This window comes from Dunckerocampus dactyliophorus, chromosome 3, assembly GCF_027744805.1.
Source record: "Dunckerocampus dactyliophorus isolate RoL2022-P2 chromosome 3, RoL_Ddac_1.1, whole genome shotgun sequence".
Lineage (NCBI taxonomy): Eukaryota > Metazoa > Chordata > Actinopteri > Syngnathiformes > Syngnathidae > Dunckerocampus > Dunckerocampus dactyliophorus.
The window spans coordinates 32786986-32809649 of NC_072821.1; positions in this window are offsets into that span (position 1 = coordinate 32786986).

Genomic DNA, 22664 nt, shown 5'->3' on the forward strand with positions numbered 1-22664 from the left:
CACAGTTCAGACAAGAGGTATTTTCATACGCAGCACTTCCAGTAAGGACCCTAACTAGGCTGGAAAGCTTCTTTTGTTTTGATGCTCCAAGCATTCACAGCATTACCTTGATCGTGCTCGTCTTCATAATGTCCATGAGCCGTCACGCATCGGGTAACATCTACAATAGGGAGACCAAAGTGCGGCCCGGGGGCCATTTGTGGCCCGTGATTGTTTTCTTATTGGCCCGCGGCACGTTATAAAAATCTAATTTAACAAGAAAACCCCCCCCCAAAAAAATGAAAAATCAGATGGACTTTTACGAGAATAAAATCCAAATATTAAGAGAAAAAAGTAGTACTCTAACGAGAAAATGTCACAATTTTTCCCGAAAAATTAGGTTGCAGAAAAAAGGATACACTCAACAAAAATATAAACTCAACACTTTTGTTTTTGCTCCCATTTTTGATGAGATGAACTCAAAGATCAAAAATTTTTTGCACATACACAATATCACCCTTTCACTCACAAATCTGTCTAAATCTGTGATAGTATCAGGATGCTGATGAGACACCATGATTAGTGCACAGGTGTGCCTTAGCCTGCCCACATTAAAAGGTTGCAATATTATGGGAATAAAGTTAAAACATTATGGGAATAAAGTCATAATATTCTGAAAATATTTACAAAGAAAGAAAAAAACAATACCAACAAAACTTGGGAAAAAAAGAGCAAAGACAAAGTTTGGACACCCATGATCTACAGTATCTCCCAAAAGCAACGGCACCGGCAACCATATCATTTTTATTACCACTTATCTTCTGTACTCTATGGCCTTTATAGCAGTATAGATTTACTAGTCTCAAAATAACCTCAAAATAAATTGCTGTGAGTTCCAACACCACACTAGCACGGTGGTAGCGTCATAGTCAGGGGCTGCATGAGTGTCCCTGGCACAGCGGAGCTGCGGTTCATTGAGGGTGTGATGGATTGCAACGTGTACTGTGCCATTCTGAAGCAGGGCATCACCCCCTCCTTTCAGAAACTGGGCCGCATGGCAGTTTTCCAAGTATGCTGAATGCCGAAGAGGATTAAGGCAGTGCTTGTTAACAATGGTGCTCGCACTAACTATTTGACACCAATGACACATTTTGACATGTTCCGCAATATAGGATTCAATGTTAATAAATGTTAGAGCATAGAAAACGTGTTTATGACGTTCTAAATATGGTTTATAACATTACTAGAGCCCTGTAGATATGAAATAACACCCCTATAGTCACCTTACACTCCTATTATTCATTGTTAACATCATGTTGTGCAACTCTTATGCTGCAGGTACTCCAGACGGCCATTAGCTAGCAAGCTAAGGAGCTACCAAGCTAACCAGTTAGCCTCGAATTTATTGCTTCAAAACTTCAATTAAATTAAATTAAATTAAATTCATTCATATAGCGCCAATCACAACAACAGTTACTGTGGAACCTTGGTTAGCGTAAACTTCGGTTAGCATGTTTTTCAGTTAATGTTGAAAATTTATGGCAAAATTTTTCCTTGGTTTGCATACACTTTCCAGTTAGCAGCCTTTTAGCTTGCTAATACATGGACACAGAAACCGGAAGTCAGCTCCGTCGCCGGTCTATGATGTCATCAGAAGTTGACATCAGCAGTAGTATGTAGTTCTTTGCTGACTAATGCATTTATGCCACAGCTCTCTGCTGTAAAATAACCTGAAATGGAGCCAAAGGAAGTTGCAAGTGCCAGGATTTTGATCAAGAAGGTGAGAAACACTGTTCAATTCAAGAAATAACTCATTGCAAAACAGGAAGGTGGTGTCACATCACCACGATCACGTCAACGATCACGTTTTCAGTCAAGGTAAAATTAACATTAAATGTTCATTTACATTTTTCATTTGTCTTTTGTATGAGTGTTTTCTGCATGTAAAACTATAAAAACGTGTTTTGTCTTAACATTTTTGGTTTTCTGGAACGGATTAATTGTCTTTACATTATTTCTTAGCGTTAGCGTCCGTTCGGATAGAAACTTCTGGAACAGATTAATGACACTAACCAAGGTTCCACTGTACGGTCAAACTACGTACATTTTCCATAGAAAGGTGTGAAAAATGTGATGTCTAATTAACTATTCAAGATGGAGTGAAGAAATGTCACCATGACACGGACTCCATGCGAACTGACATTCAGAGGATGACGCCTGAGCTTAGGTGTTGAATGATGGACACAAGTACCAGGGAAGGAGGGTGAGAGGAAAGGTTCAGCATGTGTGTGTGAAGCAGCCACAAAGCATCTGACCATTAGAGAAGAGAAGGTGCAACTTGTCTCCGTTTTTTTATTTAAAGTGGAACTTTCGTTAGCGTCATTCATTCGTTCCAGAAGGTCCGATTCGGACGTTTACAAAGTACATTTTTCCCACAAGAAATAATGTAAATCCAATTAATCCGTAACAGAATGCCAAAAATGTTAACACAAAACAAGTTTTTAAAGTTTTACATGCAGTCAACAATTCCAAGTGCATGTAAATGATATATGAAGGATACATGAACATTTTAGGTTACTTTTACCTTCACTGAAGATGTGATTCTTGTTGTGCGTGTTCCCGTATGTTAACGTAACATATTAACAGTTATTCAGGTAACTATAGCCTAATCAACCCGCAAAGTCATCTTTATTCATCGCCTTGGCACCTACCTGGGCGTGGAGACGTAACTGCGCTGTTGACAAGTCTCTCCTGGGAACACGTTGTTCAAGCCCCCATTTGTGAACTTGTTCCTCGAGCTGTGTCCATCTAACTTTTAGCCCCGATTAGCTTTTTTGGTTTTCTTCAGTGCAATTTAGAGCATCCTCCGCTTTTTGCCAGTCCCTCACAAGTTTCTCATTCACTCCAAACTTTCTTTCGGCTGCTTGATGACCGTTTTCGGCTGCATATTTCAATATTTCACTACTCGCAGCTTGTAATCTGCAGAATATGATTTTTGTTATGTGTTTCTCAGTTGTCTTTATAAGTGCCACACGTAGGCACATACAGAGTTACTGTACCAAGAATATCGGTACTAGATTGATACTAGTGTGATGGGATTGATATTGTACAGTTCTATTTTATGTGTATTTTTGCACATTTGTTTTTTGTTGTGTTCTTCAAATATATAACAATATATAATAGTTTTTAGTTTTGTTTGATTTATTTTTTAAATTATTTTAATAATAATAATAATTAATTATTAAATAATCTCTACAGAAATAATATTTTTTTTTAATTTATTTCAATTCCCATACAATTTTTATGAATAATTCGATTTTAGATTAGATTAATTTTGTTGATATCATTATGTTGTCTTACAGTGTTGAATGAAATACTGCTAAATTGTTCACACATAAGTTTGTTGATACAAATATTATTTTTGTTTGCCTAAAATCTTTTTCCTGTGTTTTATTCTGATTCTAAAAATTAAAAGCAGCAAATCGCTAAACCTGTCATTCAGCTTGAAAAACATCAAATATATTTTGACCAGGGATAATGGCACTGTATGTACTGGGTAGTGAACGATACCAAAATGTGTAGTATCACCCACCTCTTGCAATTAGCTAATTAACAACAAGTTACATTACCACATTGTTTCTATTACACAGTCATGAATCTTGTATATCATATATAGAACGTGTGTTATGTGACCTTGTGTGGATGCTTTTGTGCGACGTGACGCAGATCATTGATTGTGAGAAGCAAAAAAAAACCTTGCAGGAAACGACTCAACAGCACTCTGTCTTGTGGTTATAAAATACCACCCCTTAAAGGAAAACTGCACTTTTTGGGAATTTTGACTATCATCCACAGTCCTTATGTGAAAGATGAGCACACGTCTTTCTTTTTTCTGGGCATTCTAAAGCAAGAAAAAAAGTTAGCACGAGGGAGCTAACAATGCACGTTATGGCACACACCTATTTCGACTACAAAGCCCTCTAAAGAAACGTTTTAGCGTTTTATATACCTGTACATGCTGTGACCATGCAGTCACAGGTACTGTACATTCATGATAACATGTAACATTTATAGTATTTTGCCGTATTTTGAACATTTTAAACATTACTTCTTTCCTGAGCGCATTGATTTCACAGAGCCCCTTTATAGGAATTAGCACTACTTCCGTCAGCAACAGCAGCGTATCAAGTGAGTGTCTGGTACTACTAATTACTACTACTAATCATGGCAGACTTCGTGAGAGCCGCACACAACAACTACTTTTGGACAAATGAGGATCCAGAACGTTATATTTTTGAGCCCGAATATGCGGAGAAGCTGAGCGGGCAAGAAGAGAAAATGAAGCGTCGCAGCAGATGGAGGGCAACAGAGTCGGTACACCGGCATGACTTGGTGGTGTAAAATGTGGAGCTTCCCAAGCCGTGTCGACAGAAATGGAGTGTTTCTGCTGCACTGAGTGGCATACAGTGTTACCATTGATGGAAAGGATTCCTGTACAGTATATGGCGGGGAGTCCATTGCTCCAAGAGATTGCATCACAATGAATGCAGAATTGTTAGCGCTAACAAACACTCTAGTGCCCTGCAGGCCAGCTGGACCAGACGGAACACTGATATTGTCACCATGGTATTGATTCTGATTCATGGAGCACATACAGAGGTACAATCCCCCGTCGGTACATATACAACATATCATACAATATGACAAGGGGGGTGGACAGGATGACTGGGCGATACAGTACAGGGGGGAAGACATTGAAGACAAGAGGAGAGGGGAGGAGAAAAACAAAGAATTCCAAACTACGCTCCTATGGGGGAGTATGTAGCATATGTGCATGTGAGTGAGTGTCCTTGGATGCGAGTGTGTGTAGGCCTGGGAAGTCGCTCTGGCTAGCGTACAATCTTGGTGCTTCAGGCCGCAGGATGTCATCACGATAGCACAGCAATTGCCAAGGAGACAACCGTGAACGAGCCCCAGACAGAGTCAAACAATCAACAGAAATGCAGATTAGATTGTTTAGGTTAGTGGGAGTAGCCGAATTCCTACAGAATTGGCTACTTTGTCCATTCTGGTCTCTCGATCGATCCATCAATCATGACAGGCAACTGCTGGGCACGTGGGACTGCTGTCTCCATCTTCCGAATTTTGTGATACACCAGGGTAATCCCAATCAGCAACAGTCCTGTTATCATGGTTCCCAATAGGTAGATATGTCAATGTCCTCAACAGAAAGAATCGGCAGGCACATCAGGCAGGCATCACTTAACCGGCGGTGAACGTTCCATCAGGGCAGACAGGTTCCACCTAACCTGAACTTCTTGTCGAGAAGATTTTGTCAACTGTGTGGAGAGACCAGGTGATCAATTCCATGATTTCGATTAGGGGAACAATGCGGAGAAAGGCTCGTAAGAGTATGAGACAGGACAAAACGAGACGTGAGAAGCAAAGCGGGAAAGATAAGGGAGAGGAAAGGGAAAAGATGCGACCGTTGACACCTTCGTTGGCAGCCAGCAGAAGAAATACAGAAGAAAAGCATGATTTCACAGCTATGTACACAACCCACCTAGCCGTGTGCCAACAAAACATGGCATGAGGGGGAATACTTTGCAGATAATTTGCTTGTTCCTATGCTTGTTCTTGTTTCCTAGCCAGTATAGATTGGTGTCCTACCGCATTGTTTTGGAGTGCTCCCGTTACCTCTCGGTAGTGGCGTGAGGCACTGCGTCACTACGCCAGAAAAATAGTTCTTCGTGTTAGCTGCTACTATAACAATGTCGCTGTAGCTTGGTTTACTGTATATACATGTCAGTTATGTAAATAGAACATTGTTGCCAGTTTTTTGGAACGGCCTTTTTGCGGGATTTATAGTTGAAATAGGTGGGCCCCGTTACATGCATTGTTAGGTCCCACATGCTAGCTGTTTATCTCTCTTTAGAATGCACAGAAAAGGGAAAGCAATGTGTGGTCATGTTTCACATAAGGATTGTGGATGATGGGCAAAATTCCCCCAAAACTGCAGTTTTCCCTAAAGTTATTTTCACATGAAATGTTCAGCCGATCAAACCTGCCTCCTGTGCAAGGCGCGGGCATGTTTTCAGACATATACATGACACAGTGTTCCAACACCTTCAGTTTTCATTTGCAAGATCTTATAGTGCAGTCACTTCATATGCATTTCTTCGCCTCATGGTTCCTTTATTAACAGCATCTCATTAAACACACAAGCGCCTGAGGTCTTTAGGAAAGCCTTGCTTAACTGCACTGGCAGAAATATGGGCACAGGAGACTTTCAGTGACGCCATTGAACTCTCTGATGTCTCATATTGAGGACATTGGCTGAGAAATTATTCATTAGTTTTTCACAGGACTTGTAGGAAATGAAATACTATCAGCCATGATCAGCCAAGGTTCCGGTTCACCTGTGAGTCTTGTTTATTGTCCATTTCATATTTGGACTATTTGACTGTAACCCACTCAGTTGTAGTGGGTTTGTAGAATTTGAATGCATTTGTTTCTGAGTTTCTGTGTCTCTTTTAGCAAGTTACTGTATATAGTGTGGATGGATTCCAAAGTCCTCCAGCTATAAAAGGGGTGTTTTTAAATAGAGCATTGCAACTAATAATATCATACAAGGATGCCTTTATCAGAATTTATCAGCAGTGTTGGCGGTAAAGTGTTACAAAAGTAACACGTATTTCCGTTTTCTCGGCTTCACTCTATCACAATTTAAAGAAAAATATATTAATTGATAATTATTAGTAAAAAAATTAAGCAAATCATATGCGGTTTTGACCTAAATTAAACATCTTCAAGCATAAAAATGGCTAATGGCACGAGTCTTATTTAGTCTTTTTGTCTCAAACGGCTATTTTCTCTTATGTCTACTACATTGGGTAATAAGAGTATAAAGGTGACTATAGGGGTGTTATTTCATGTCTAGAGGGCTCTAATAATGTTAAAATACATATTTAGAAAGTATCCATCCATCCTCTATGCCGCTTATCATCATTAGGGTCAGAGGTATGCTGGAGCATATCCCTGATTTAGGGCGGGGTACACCCTGGACTGGTCGCCAGCCAATCGCAGGACACATATAGACAAACAACCATTCACACTCACATTCATACCTATGGACAATTTAGAGTCGCCAATTAACCTAACATGCATGTTTTTGGAATGTGGGAGGAAGCCGGAGTACCCGGAGAAAACCCACGCATGCACAGGGAGAACGTACAAACTCCACACAGAGATTTGGAGATTCAAACCCAAATCTTCCTGATCTCCTGACTGTGTGGCCGACATGCTAACCACTAGGCCACTGGTGCGGCCTATTTAGAAAGTCATAAACACAAAACTACAATATTAACCGCAATAAGTAATGGATTACTGTAAGGATGTCCAAAGTGTGGCCTGAGGGCCATTTGCATCCCAGAGCTGTTTTTTTAATTGTCTCGCAGCACATTCTAAAAATATAATTTAACAAGAAAACCAGAAAAAAAACAACCACAGCATAATTGGAAAAATGCTGTAATTTCACAATAATAAGGTCCAAATATTAAGAAAAAAAAGTTGTAATATTATATAGTTTATAAAATATTATATAAAGCAACATTTTGTAGATTTTAGTAGCATAATTATAGAAATATTAAATAAAAAATATGGTTTTTAAAGTCGGAATTTTATGAGAAACAAACAAAAACAACAAAGTTGTATTTTTTGGAAAATTAGGTTCCGGAAAAAAGTTATAATGTTATGAGAATAAAGTCGCAATTGTGTCGAATGAAGTCATAACGAGAAGAAAATTTACAAGAAGAAAGTTGAAATAGTTGGAAAATTAAGGGGAAAAAAATAAAAACAGCAGAAATGGGAAAACAGCTGTAATTTTATGAGAATAAAGTTAAAATATTAAGAGAAAATGTCACAATTTCACCAGAAAAATAATGTCATTTTAGGAGCATAGAGCTGAAATATTAAAGAAAAATAGATGTTATTTTTTAAAAAGTTGTAATATTAATAGAAACAAAAAAAAACTAAATAAAGTTGTAATTTTAGGAAAAATACAGGAAGAAAGTTGAGATAGATGGAAAATTTAAAAGAAAAACAACAGCAGCAGCAAAAATAGGAAACAGGAAAGAGCAGCCAAAAGTTGATACCAATAGTATGCTTTTTCACCTACCTCACAAAGCTGAGATGCAGTTTGTCTTGAAATATATATAAAACTTCTTTGCATATCTACATGTGTTGCTTTACAAAATATCAAAGTGGCAAAGTTGCATCCTTTCATTTTTCACTATGTGGCCCTCTTTAGATAAAGTTTGGACATCCCTGGATTACTATAATTTAAATGGCATGACGTTGCACTTCAACAGACCATTTCGGGTGCAAAACGCAGTTCAGTTAGTGGGGTTCTAATGTAACGGATGCCAGCAGGGATGCGCTGTGCGAGTAAACCTCACTCCCCGCGTTGGATGACGAGTTGGCAGATGGGGCTTGCGGCTCTTCGGCTTGTGCTGCTCATTTGTGGAACCTGCAGGTTTGATCCTTGGGCGTGCTTGGGGGGCAGCCCAGTCAGAGCACACTAGACACTAGAAAACCTGAACAGACCAGTTGAGATCGAAGAATGCAATGACCTGGATGAATAACAATATTCACACTTTGCATACCCCGAGGGTCAGTTCATCTTGCCAGTGACCAGAGGTGAGGTCATATGTGCTGAACCACTTGGCAGTGGAATGGGTGTTGAGCGTGTCCTGGATGCAGGGCAGTGGGTTGTTACTTTGTTGTAAAAGTCTGACCACCTTCTGTTGAGCTTGGATATACTGTAACATCTTGGCAGCCAAATTCATTCATTCATTCAGCAGAACATAAAAATATATCGAATGCATTTGACTTGTTTTTGCAACCCCGCCCCTTTAGGATGAGGTGGAGTACTGCAGCGCCTCCGTGTATGACATTTCTATGTATTTTATTACCTGATTAGCAAGAATAATGATGTCCCACTTACTCAGAAGGTAGGCTCAGCTACACACTTAGGAGGAGAGGAGAGATTGGTCACAGCCTCATCTCAGCTTTCTGCTCTGTATTTGATCGGGAAATGTGCAAATTCAGCAATTTTTACTTAAGAAAATGTTTTGTTGTAAAAGTCTGATTCATCTTCTGTTGAGCTTGGATATATAATCCTCCATCTTGGAAGTCAAATTCATTCATTCATTCATTTATTCAGCAGAGCATAAAAATATATTGAATGCATTTGACTTGTTGCTGAGCAGCTGCTGTCGCTGGAGCCGCTGTAAAGCAAAAACAAACCCGCCCAAAAAACGATGGCTTTTTCTCTCTATGGAAGGACAGCAGTGACAAGCACCTTCTAGCTCACGCATGTCCGCGCCCCTTCCGGATGAGGGGGAGTAGTGCAAGCGATTTGATCAGGAAATGTGCAAATTCGCAAATTTTTACTGAAGAAAATTGTCATGATCCCGAGGAGCTGTCGGATATTCCACGCCCGGTATGCAGAGACAGAGGCAAAAAGTGCAAATGAAATTATTTGAATAACAAAAAGTGACAGAGGAAAAGGCTCTGTGACAAAAGCACACGTAGTAGCAGCAGGTCAGAGTTCTCTTACGTAACAGCGCATGCGAGGTGACTAGAGGCAAGGAGCCAGCGCCGTACTCGAGGCGGTGCTGGGCTTTTAAACCCCACTAATGTCAATTGTAAACAGCTGGGTAGCTTCCACCTGGGATGAAGTGACTGCATTTTCCTCCCAGCCGGAAGTGCCGCTCGCCAAAGTAAGGGCGCAGGACAGGAAGTGCTCGCTCCTGTCCTGCGGAACATGACAAAAATGTTTTTAAAAAAATGATTTGAATCATCGAAAAAATAGAAAAAATTATAATACAGATGAATGGACAAATATGAATATTTATGTTGTGTTATTATTTATTTGTTTATTTTTTCATTATGACCGCCTCCCCTAACTGCACATGACTGCTCCCAAGCTTATCCTGTGTGGTGAGGTGTATTTTCTCCCAGATCTGCTTGGAAAATGACAATTGCAGATATTAACTTTACATACTTAGGGGAGAAGATAAGCCAATCGGAGGCAAAGCAAACAAATAAAAAGCTACAAGCCTATAACCACAACAGAGTTGGCAAAAAAAATTACACGGCAATGGAGTTACAAGGTAGCATTTTCCAGCAGTCCGGGTGCCCTGCGGCATATTGCTGCCTCCCACAGGTCAGTCCGGGTACAGCGTCGGGTGCTGATCGTCGGCGGCCAAATCGTTAAGTATTTGGTGTGCTTTCAGGTGAGGCAGAGCCACTGCATTACAAAATCAGCACTATTTATTATGAAATTAGGCATATGTATTAGTCATTTTGTGCACACAACCTATTGAAATGTGCACATGTGTTCCTTCTCCTAGTCATGACTCTAGCGTCGGTGTGTGTGTGTGTGTGTGTGTGTGTGTCAGTCAGTGACGTGTGGTCAGGCAAGGCAGGTGAGGGTTGAAGGTGTACTGTACCGATAAATGCACTTGTGCGATCACATTTAAACTGGCTGGACAGTTAGTCAGACACAACTCATCTTGTTTGCTAAAAGCCCTTTAACCAGCGGCATGTAAAAATAGCCTCGGAGCAGTCAGAATTTTTAATCAACCAAGACATTGCCTACAGTGCAAGGCTTTATTCAATTGTCAATGCACTCGTATTCATCTTTACAAGATCAGGGCAGCGCTTTTAACCGAGTATGACTGATGCACAGTAGTGTGTTAGCTGTAACTGAATTGGTTAATTGATTTATTAATAGTAATATGCTTTAGAGATTGCGTCCACGTCTTTGGTAGGGTGAAGTGACTCATATCTTGTTGACATGGAGACCAAAATAGCCACGAAATGGAAGACGACATTCAGTTTACCCTTGAGACTTTGCATGATGGTGAAGAAAATGGAGAGAGGAAGACAGACTGAGAGAAGCAACACACAGTGAGAGAAGCGTAGAGGAGACTATGACAGTTTGTGTTGCATAAGGCAACGGTGAATCATGACAACTAATGGAAAATTATTTATTTATTTATTTTTTCTTCCGAGGTAGTGGGTTAACTCATCAAGGTCGAGAGATGAAATAAGGCGCAAAGAAGAAAGACCAGCTTTATGCAATGCACATCAAGTTCATACCAAGCACGTGACATGAACTCTCCAAAGGTCACATGATATTTGGAAATGCTTGTACTGCAGCATGTTATATTTATTAATAATAACTCATTCAATCCCAGACGTTTTTCAAAAGACAACCCTTTCAGTATCGGCCATTTTAGCAGATTTTGACTGATTTTCAAGGCACACAGAATACTGTGTTGTATGGCTATATAAACATGGAACCCACCAAAAGAAAGATTAGACTGCCGTCTTTCATGAGAAAAAAAGGTTAGTTTCTACCTTTTTCCGTTCATTAGTAATCATCAGTAGAACATAGGTTCGTTTCAGGAAAATATCAGTTCCTGACTAGAAAAGGGAGAAAAACAGCTTTTTGTGAAAAGATACATTTTATGCATAACTTTGACACACATTGACACAAATATTTTTTGCCTTTGTGACAGCTCAAATATCTAAACAACCATACCAACATAAACAACAGAAAAAAGGGGTTGTTTTACATCAAAATAACAATTTATTTACAAATATAACACCGTGAACTATTTACAATTTTCACATTTGGAACTGAACTATTTGTGCGCGCGTGTGTGTGCGTGCGTGTGCGCGCGTTAACATTTCCCTGCAATGCGTAACCTTCTGCACGCTACACTCCTCCATGCTCTCTCACTTCCTCTTTCATATCATGTGTGATTTTTCCGTTCACATGATCTCCGCCGAGCGCTTATCAAATGTACTTCTGCTGCCACCTCGTGGCCGTTTTTATGGCTTAAAATTGCTCTGAAGTGAAATCCATTAGTGGAGAGTTGCTTCAGCGTCTCTTTTTGCCTCTCGTGCAAGAAAATGTGAAAGACGTATAAATAAGTTGTTTGGATCGGGCGTTCGGGTTTATAGAAACGTATAACTATATCTTTGGTATTGAATGAGTTAATACATAGCTTTTCCACTTCTGAGCAACCTAATTTAAATTGTTTATTTTTTTCCTAATTTAATTGATTTATTCAATATTCCAGACTTTGTGGTTCAAATTTCGGTGCTTCACTCTCTCAGGATTTTTCGTAAATAAATTCATTAACAAAGCATGCTGTCAAAACATATACATATTTAAGCTATTGTTAAGCTAATTGTACAAAGTATCGGTATCCGATATGCTATTGCCTATACTAGCCTGAATTTTACTCCATATCGGATCAGAAACAAAATCGGTGGTATCGCACATTACTAGTGAAGCATAAACATAAACAAAATATTTTTAAAAAATGGAACATTTTTAAACAATGCTACATGTATGCTGGACATTTGACTTGTATTTATAAATTGCAGTGGAACCTCGGTTTTCATCATTAGTCCTCTCCAAAGGGTCAGATAAAAACCGAAATGCAAGAAAACCGAATACATTTTTCCCATAAGAAATAATACAAAACCAATTCATCCGTTCCAGACACCCAAAATATTAGCATAAAACACATTTTATTATCACGTACAACGGAACCTCGCTTATAGTCCGCCCCGCTTAGCGTGTATTTTGGTTAAAGTCGAAAATATCCGCCACATTTTTGCATCCGTTTGTGTGCATTGTCCGGTTAGTGTACGCAGTGGCGCACGTCTTGCCGTATTGTTAATACACTGTGTGAGTCCAACTGTGTTCTTAAGTATTTCTTATCACAAAAATTAAAGTCCTTCCTTGTTAACATTCTATTAGCCAGCTTCAAAATAGTAACCAGCACTGGTGTTTTCGTATGTCTTGCAGCATCTTGCTGGTACAGGGCACATTTGCCGGCTGTGTGCTCTTTCCCGTATATGCCCCTTTTCATGCAGTGCCGTCTATGATGTAATCAGCGGCTGACTCTCAAAAATGTTAACACTAAACACGTTTTTATTGCACATAAATGACGAAAGAAAGGGATAAATGACCATTTAAGGTTACTTTTACCTTCACTGAAGACGTGACTGCTCCCAAAGACACAATGTGGCAGTGAGATCAACCATCACTTTCCTCTTTTCAGTCACGTCAAGAATCAAGTCTTCAATGAAGATAAAAGGAACCTTAAATGTTCATTTAGCCCTTTCATTCATCATTTATATGAATTTATATGCATTTCAATTTGTTTACTGCATGTAAAACTATAATTGTAAAACAGGAAGGGGGCGTCCGTGTGGTGTCTCGCTGCCACATCGTGTCTTTGGGAACAGTCACATCAATAATCACATCTTCAGTGAAGGTAAAATCCTTTTCATTCATCATTTATAAGCATTTGGAAGCATGTAAAACTATAAAAATGTGTTTTGTGTTCAAATTTGTTGCTTTCTGGAAGGGACTAATTGGATTTACATTATTTCTCATGGAAAAGTTTGAGTCTGACCTTCTGGAAAAAATTAATGATGCTAACCAAGGTTCCACTGTACAGCTTGCTGCGAAAAAAGGCCTATTTTTCAGAGAAGCAGAGACCAAAAATCTAGTAAAGTCATGAACACCGAATCGTGAAAGTGCAGGATCTACTGTGACGCATTTTAACTCCAGTCTATTGTAACATACACTGCTGATTCTTTTTCTTCTTCTTGTCGAAACCCTGCAGACTTTGTGGGCATACAAAAGAAAAGCAGTATGGTTTTCTGGCGCTCCATCAATTGCAAATGTAGTTTCACAATCAGCAGGCAGGATGTGTTGGACCTCGCCATCAGCAGTGCTTTCATATTGAAAGGTTGAACATTTTATTGGACAGCATGCTTTCAAAAGGCAGCCTGGCGCTATCCAGCACACATGCTCTAATATGGGTTTCTCTACCCTATGTACTTCAATTATTAGGTTTTGGGGCTTTTTTTGGCACAGTTTCACACTGGGGTGCTCTTTGGCGAAAAGTGCCCACATTTAAATTCCTCTCTTTTTGTGTGTTCTTGCTTCTAGACACAAGCGTGTATTTGTTAAGGACTACCTCCCCCTGCAGCTGTGAGAGTCCCCTTCTATTTGTTTACACCAGCAGTAAGTAGTTATTAGGTAGGTTAAAAACGTTTTCGCCTCGAAACATAGCACTTTTTGATTTGCTTTCAAATGCAACATCTAGTTAAGATGCTTCACAGCTTAAAGTGTTCAAATGTAAAGACACTCCTATAAGATGGGTTCACACTGCAGCATAGTGCTCCACTCCAATGTAATGCCTCTAGCTACAGCAGTGATTTGCAACTGGTGGGTCGCAACCCACAAGTGGGTCTCAGGTCTTTCCCTGGGTACAAAAAAAATAGGTAACAATCCAAAGTCTGTGAATGCACCACATGTTCTTTGTCTGTGCTATTCGCAAACTGTCGTCAGTCAGACACACAGCTGCAGATATCTGCTGGAGAATAGTGTGCCATAAAGAGAGAGACAGTGTCTCACCACTCCAGCTCACATTGTGTTGCGGGGGGGATTCCGCCTCGAAAGTTAGCGCTCTCTAGGCAGCCGCTTAACCGTTGCGAACAGTTCCTTTGAATACAAGATATTCAAGGCGCTTGAGTTGAAAAATGTTCGCGATTTGGGTCATTGAAGGATGGCGTTGGGTCCTGCAGCCAAACCAGTTTCCATGTGTTTTCAAGTGACCCATTTCAGTTGTCAACACCTTGAGCAAAGCACACGCCAAACGCAGGTCAACAAGTACACAAGCGTCCACACAGCGAAGTTAAAGATAATACAGGTGGCTCTCCTGTTACGACTTTATGTTTTGCAATGTTTTGTACTTGTGTTACGACGTTTTGTGGATACAACCCACTCCCATAAATTATTAATACTTTATGAATAATAATACTTATAATAATAATAATAATAATAATAATAATAATACTGAGTGATTTTTAATCATTTATGTTTTAGATCCTGCTCTGTCAAACCCCGTGGCATCACGCCCCACGCACGCGTGATCCATGGATGCGTACGGCTCCACTATGCTCTCAGAGCACCGTGAGAGCTGACTGAACACTGCTTGTGAATGCTTTGGGGCAGGGCGGACCTCTCAGCAGCACCCGTTGCTGCTCAGTGATGCAGATCAATACGTGAGTTCACTTTCAAGTCCTCAAAACCCCCAAAAAATCTCCAACGACGCCACCAAAAATTTGTCACCAAGAGGGTCGCCAAGTTAAAGTCGCCAAGTTGGCAACACTGGGTACAAGAAATTTACGGAGACTGGGACAGTGAGGAACACGTCATGTAAGACATTTTGCCATAATTTTTTTGTATTTATATTAAATTTGTTTAGGCTTATACATTCACTTTAGTCATACAGTAATCACTTGCCAATTTGCATTTCATATTTCGCGACTTCACTCTATCACAGTTTTTCAAACATATATTATTAGTTAGGTCAAGACACTACACTGCACGAAAAGATCGCTGCGTGCTGCAATAGTACTACTCACCTGTCACCAATAGTACAGGTGATCGGCTTTTGTGATCAGCGTTGAAAGGCATTTATGTCCGATCTTGTGATTTTTCACGGAAATCGGACGGTACTGACCGGTGGCCGATCGATCTGAGCACCCCTACTATAAATACATTTTATAAGTCTGTGAGGCATATTTAGCTTATAAACTTCCGTCTCTGATGAACAGAAGGGGTGGGTTCTGGAGCGGAATCTAATCTGATAATTCCAACATTTATTGCAAATGTTGATCCGAAAACAGAGGAGAACATCAATGTTAAGCTAGCAGTAGGGTTTGGAGTGGCAGGAGCAAGCACTGTATTAAAAATAGACATTTTCATGGGCGCATCAATTATTCGCAGATTTTCACCATTCTCTGGAAAATCGGGGATCTACTGTATTTTATGGATTTTGATTTATAAAAGCGTATAAATCTAAGAAACTTCCGTTATTTTGTGTGTTTGTGTCCTGTAGAGTAAGTACTTTCTGAGTGCGGTGCTTTCAATCAGGCACATGGTGTTCCTCTGGGGGACATCATACACATGTCACTGAATCTTGAGAAACAACAGTGGGCACTGTGCTGATGGATTCTCTAATACAAAAATATAGTTGGAGGGGACAATGTCACGTTGTGCTTTAATAGAGACAGAGGGTCTGAATGACAGGGCCACACAGTCTGAACACTAGACAGTCATTCTGCATCACAGTGCAGGGCAATTTGTGGCTGGAATTCTTGCCCTTTTTGCTGAAGAGGAATTACAGTTGAAATGTGTACAGCAGGGGTGTCAAACTCAATCGCACAGGGGGCCAAAACTGAGAGCCGACTTTAGGTCGCAGGCCAAACAAGACAAGCTGCGAACATGACAGGACATGTCCCAATTATCCAGGATCACAAAATAGTATTTAGTATGGACAGATTTTCAGAAAATGTCACATTAGCACAAGATAGCAATAGTTGCAGATAAGTAATAAATATGTAAGCATCCTACATACCTTTTACCTTAGTTTTATGTGGACATACATTGTTTTCAAATTCACCTGTGTGGATGGAGATTTTTTTTTTGCATTAGAGTGGGGGAAATGTGCATTTTTGTAAATCACTGTGCAGTGATGGGCAGGGCCCACCTGGGCCTTCGGTGGGGACACAACCGGTGACATTTTTTTTGCCAGACACTGTGAGAGCCGGTATCACAAAACAAAAACATAATGACAATGTCCATGGTGGGACAGCACTACATACACTACATACACATACACTACTGGAACAGCCAAGGGACATGCTATTATCTCATTCAATCCCAGCCATTTTTCAAAAGACGACCCCTTAAGTACCGGCCATTTTAGGCGATTTTGCCTGATTTTTCAAGGCACACAGAATATTGTGTTCTATGGCTATACAAAATATGGAACCTGCCGAAAGAAAGATTTAATCTTTCATCAGAAAAAAAGTTTGTTTCTACCTTTTTTCGTTGTTTAGTAATCAGCAGTAGAACATAGGTGAGTTTCAGGGAAAAATATCAGTTCCCAACAAGAAAAGGAACAAAACCAGCTTTTTGTGAAAAGCTCCATTTCAAGCATAACTTTCACTTTGACACATTTTTTTGCTTTTGTGACAGCTCTGACTATACCACAACATAAACAACACAAAAAGGGTTGTTTTACATCAAAGTAATTTATTTACATAATATTATTATTTAATATAATATAATATAATATAATATAATATAATATAATATAATATAATATAATATACTGTAATATAATATAATAAAATATAATATAATATAATATAATATAATATAATATAATATAATATAATATAATATACAACTATGGTTGTTTTGGCATGTTCTTTTCAATAAAGTGATTGTTAATTGAGCACCTCTTGGTCATTATCATAACATCCAAACAAAAGCTACAATATTTTACATAGACAAAAAAAACACCACAATCCACCAGATGTGTGCGGATTACGCATTTCCCAGCATGCTTTGTTGTAGTAAAATGATCATTTTTGACTGTCTTATGCCTCTTTTATTTTTATTTATTTTTTACATTTATTTAACTATTTTTTAAATTTATTTTTATTTTAACACTTCTATTTGTCATTTTTATTTTTTGGATTTATTTTAATATATTTTTTACACTTCAATGAACATATGAACATATACTACAATTCGTCAGACATTGGTTGTATGTTACCTATTTTAATGCCATTTTTGATTTGCTGTCTGCGACCCACCCAGAATGGATCCACAACCAACTTCTGGGTCCCGTCCCACCAGTTGAGAACCACTTGTGTACAATATAAACCTGTGCTGACTACACTTTTATTTCAAACATGTAGAAACATTTGCCCACCACTATGATTTTATCTCAGAGTTGCCGTAAGCCTTAAGACTGGGATTCTTTTCGGAACATTTTGTCCTCCATTGCTGCAGAGGAATTATATCCAAGAGTAAACCTTTAACATGGGAGCTTCAGCCAAAGGCTTTAATATTTTAAATTTCTGGGTCACCATGTCCACAAGCCTCATCTATCTGAGTCAGTTTCTATGAAGTTCTACTCAGTTCTGGCTGGAGGTTTATCGTGCATGTGGAGCCTCTCAGTTGGGAGACTGAGAAATCGGTGTAAATGACAGCCAAGAGCAACAACAGCACATTGAGACTTGAATTGCAACAGTCCTATGTAAGTCCTCAAAAGCTCCTTTCACTGGCTCAAAATGGTTATTTATGTAATACAAAACGACAAGCACTTTGTTACCTTGAAACGGCAATGAAGTCTACATTTCTGTTCATTCTTTTTGCAGCCCTCTCTGCTGCAGTGATCTTTTTGCCTGAGATGCACCTTATTTTTGCTATTAGACAAAAGAATCTTTTATGACATTCTGGAAAAGACGGTCCAAGGCTGTTGTAGAAGAAGGTGAGCACTGTGACCGCCGACAGCTTTATTTCATGTTACTTTCACACTATGCCTCAATTGCAAATAAGTGTCCTAGCCAAGGCCTGTGTCGCTTGCTTGTCCAAGTATGCATCAAAGTGAAAAGAAAAGAAACATCCTAGCAAAAAAAAGACAAACTCGTTTTTTATTGTACAGTTCATCCCCACTATTCGTTAGGGTTATGTTCCAGTTCCTTTAAGTTAACTTGCGATTAAATGTAGCTCCCAATTATGACGCGAGATGGGCACATGAATGCCCCAGGGCAGCCGCGGGGCTTTGAGAGTTGTCCTAACCTTGTTTTTGATGTTCAGCTATGAACGTGCGTCTATGAATGTGAGTAACCTGGTTATTTCTCATTCGTTCAATGCTGGACGCTGTTTGCACCGCGATATTGTATTGTGTTGTGTACCTTAAGCATCCAAACGCTGAGCTGGTCACTAACTGCTGAGAGAAGTTAGCCTCGTCAGCATTGCCACCAATTCATTATATTGTTAGCATGCTATTTCAGTGAGTTTAGTGTATTGCTGATAGCTGAAATGTTAAGTGCTGTGCATTTGTGTTTATGTCTAGGGAGGGGCGGTCGCCGTGTGTGACTGGCCAATCACAGAGCGTGAAGAGTGAATACATAATGAGGATTTTCCGTCACGATTACGGATAATGACGAGCTGTACTCGTTTCATGCTCGTACTCGGCTAAAATGCATTATCCGTAACGGATACTCATCTACAACGGGGCTCATCCCTAGTTACGACCCAGGGGAACAAAACATATTTAGTGAGGACACAGGAGGCGGGAATACAGGGCCATAATCCTGACTTGCTGGTGTGTTTTGAATCATTGTCCTGCTGCAGAACCCAAGTTGGTTTCAGTTTGAGGTCACGAACAGATGGCTGGACATTCTCCTTCAGAATTTTTTGGTAGACAGCAGAATTCATGGTTCCATTTATCACAGCAAGTCTGCCAGGTCCTAAAGCAGCAAAACAGCCCCAGACCATCACACTACCGCCACCATATTTTACTGTTGGTATGATCCTCTTTTTCGGAAATGCTTTGTTATTTTTATGCCAGATGTAATGGGACACCTTCCAAAAATTTCAACTTTTGTCTCGTCAGAGCATAGAGTATTTTCCCAAAGGTCTTGGGGATCATCAAGATGTTTTCTGGCAGCTTCAGCTGTAGTTTTTATCTTGGAACTCTGCCATGCAGGTCGTTTTTGCCGAGTCTCTTTCTTATGGTGGAGTCATGAACACTAACATTAACTGAGGCAAGTGAGGCCTGCAGTTCTTTGGATGTTGGCAATCACTTTTTCACACAGGGCCACGTAGTTTAGATTTTTTTCTCCCTTAATAATAAAAAGTTTCAATTAAAAACTGCATTTTGTGTTCGTTTGTGTTGTCATTGACTAATATTTCCATTTGTTTCAAGATCTGAAACATTTAAGTGTGACAAACAGAAAAATAAGAAATCAGGAAGGGAGCTAACACATTTTCACACCACTATATGTAAGTTGGGTTTTCTTTGCCTAAAATATTTGTCTAGCGTTTTATAATCTAATTATAATCATGATCAACAAAGGCATAAAGTCATTCACTGACCTTGATAAATGTCCAAGTAATCGGTATCGGGCCCTGTATTTAAAATAGAGAAATACTGAAAACATATTTTAACCTTTACATTTTATTATCTGATATAATATGAGATGCAGAATGTAAATGTGCATGGAAATGCTGTAATATTAATGAAATTATGTTTAAACATATAGTAGAAATTATTTTCTGACTACTACCAATGTAGCACAGTACTCGAGTTTTACAAATAAAAATAATAGATTTTTAGCTAAATGTATTCAAAGTTGCACTGTGCATAGAAAGGTGGGAAGAATACAGATTTTTGAACGTCTTGTTATTTCTTGCAGCATGGTTCGGTTGTGGGCTTCATAGAATCAGGCTGAAGGGAGTGAAATGTGCATGTTGTCACTGCGCTTGCGTGAGTTGACACCAATTTCGCCACACAGTCCACAAACATGCCAGGTTCATTGGAGACTGCCCGTGGGTGTGAATATGAGTGTGAATCAGTCTACCAGGGTAGACCTTGACTCTTTCCCAATATCAACTGCAGGATAGGCTCCAGCTTCCCTGTGTTGAAAACAGAACCTCAACTCGGTGATGGTTGCCAGGCACAAAAGGCAAGCACGTCGTGGGGGCAGAAGTGTGTGAGAGGAAGAGGAAGAGTGTGAAGCACTGAGAAACTCTAACCACTGTGGGGTAGTGTTTCTCTTCATACCAATTCAGCCACATCAGCGACCGTGTTGAGAAACTGCAGGAAAATGAATGTAGGCCAACTTTATCTTGATAAAACACCACAAAGCCCACTACATTCTACATTAATTAGTAGATCTTGATTATTGCTTGTTGAGACACTGTCAAAACTGCTATGGAGAGAACAATCAAGTTTGTTTTCTATTCCATACCAACTGACATGCTGCTGTTTCTTAAATGCCATACAGTAATCCATCATTTATCGTGGTTAACTGGTTTCACAGCCGACCGTGAAATCAGTGTATTTTTTGCCAAGCAGGAGTCCTTATTTATAAATTGATTAATTTTGTTGTTAGAGCATAGAAAAACCTTTTTACAACCTTCTAAATCTGTTTTTTCACATTATTAGAGCCCTCAAGACATGAAATAACACCCATGTAGTCACCTTTACACTCACATAACCCAATATAGTAGACATAACAAGAGAACATAAGCCATTTAAGACATAAATAAGACTCGTGATCGGGTGTGTTGCTGTAAATGTATTCCAGTGCTAGGGGAGCTGAGTAGGGAGTGGACAGGAAGTGACAGTTACGGCCGTATTAGGGATTATTGTGCCTGTTGTGAGATCATTCAAATTTGCAATAAAAACCTGTTGTTCTAGCAATGAAGTCTGGTGTTTGTATGTCTCACCGAACATTACAGCAATTACTGACACCTACTGACCAGTGTAGAATACTACATAAAATCACAACGTCTTTGAATTTGTCTTCTGAATGCCTTACATTTGTATTCTAGTTCATTTAGCCATTTTTATTCTTGAAAATGCTTTATTTAGGCAAAAAAAAATAATAAATATGTTTAAATATGCATGTTTTTGACTAATAATAAGGCCGTATACAAGTAATTATTTTAAGTACTTATGGTCAACAGTCCAGAGCAATGGAGAGTGTGGAAAAGAGGTGAAGAAGCGTGTACGGGCAGGATGGTACAGGTGGAGAAAAGTGTCAGCTGTGATGTGTGACAGAAGAGTTTCAGCTAAAATGAAAGGAAAGGTGTACAAAACTGTGGTGAGACCAGTGATGTTGTTTGGTCAGTGAGAGACAGTGTCAATGAGGAAAAGACAGGAGACACAGCTGGAGGTAGTAGAGATGAAGATGCTGAGGTTCTCTCTGGGAGTGACCAGGAAGGATAGGATCAGGAATGAGTACATGAGAGGGACAGCACATGTTAGAGGTTTTGGAGATAAAGTCAGAGAGGCCAGACTGAGATGGTTTGGACATGTCCAGAGGAGAGATAGGGAATATATAGGTAGAAGGATGCTGAGTTTGGAACTGCCAGGCAGGAGGCCGAGAGGAAGACCAAAGAGGAGGTTTATGGATGTAGTGAAAGAGGACATGAAGGTAGTTGGTGTGAGAGAAGAGGATGCAGAAGACAGGGTTAGATGGAGGCAATTGATTCGCTGTGGCGACCCCTGAAGGGAAAAGCCGAAAGGCAAAGAAGAGAAGAATAAGGCTGTATACAACCATGAAACAGCAGAATTTATTAACGGATATAGGTTTGAAAAACAGTATGAAGTGAAGCCGCGAAATTTGAAGCGTGAAGTGGCAAGAGATTAATGTATTTGTCTGACATTGAAAAAAATGTTATAGTAATTAATCCATCCATCCATCCATCCATCCATCCATTTTCTATACCGCTTCTCCTCATTAGGGTCGCGGGGGTATGCTGGAGCCTATCTCAGCTGACTTCGGGCGAGAGGCGGGGTACACCCTGGACTGGTCGCCAGCCAATCGCAGGGCACATATAGACAAACAACCATTCACACTCACATTCATACCTATGGACAATTTACTGTAGAGTCTCCAATTAACCGAACATGCATGTTTTTGGAATGTGGGACGAAACCGGAGTACCCGGAGAAAACCCACGCACGCACGGGGAGAACATGCAAACT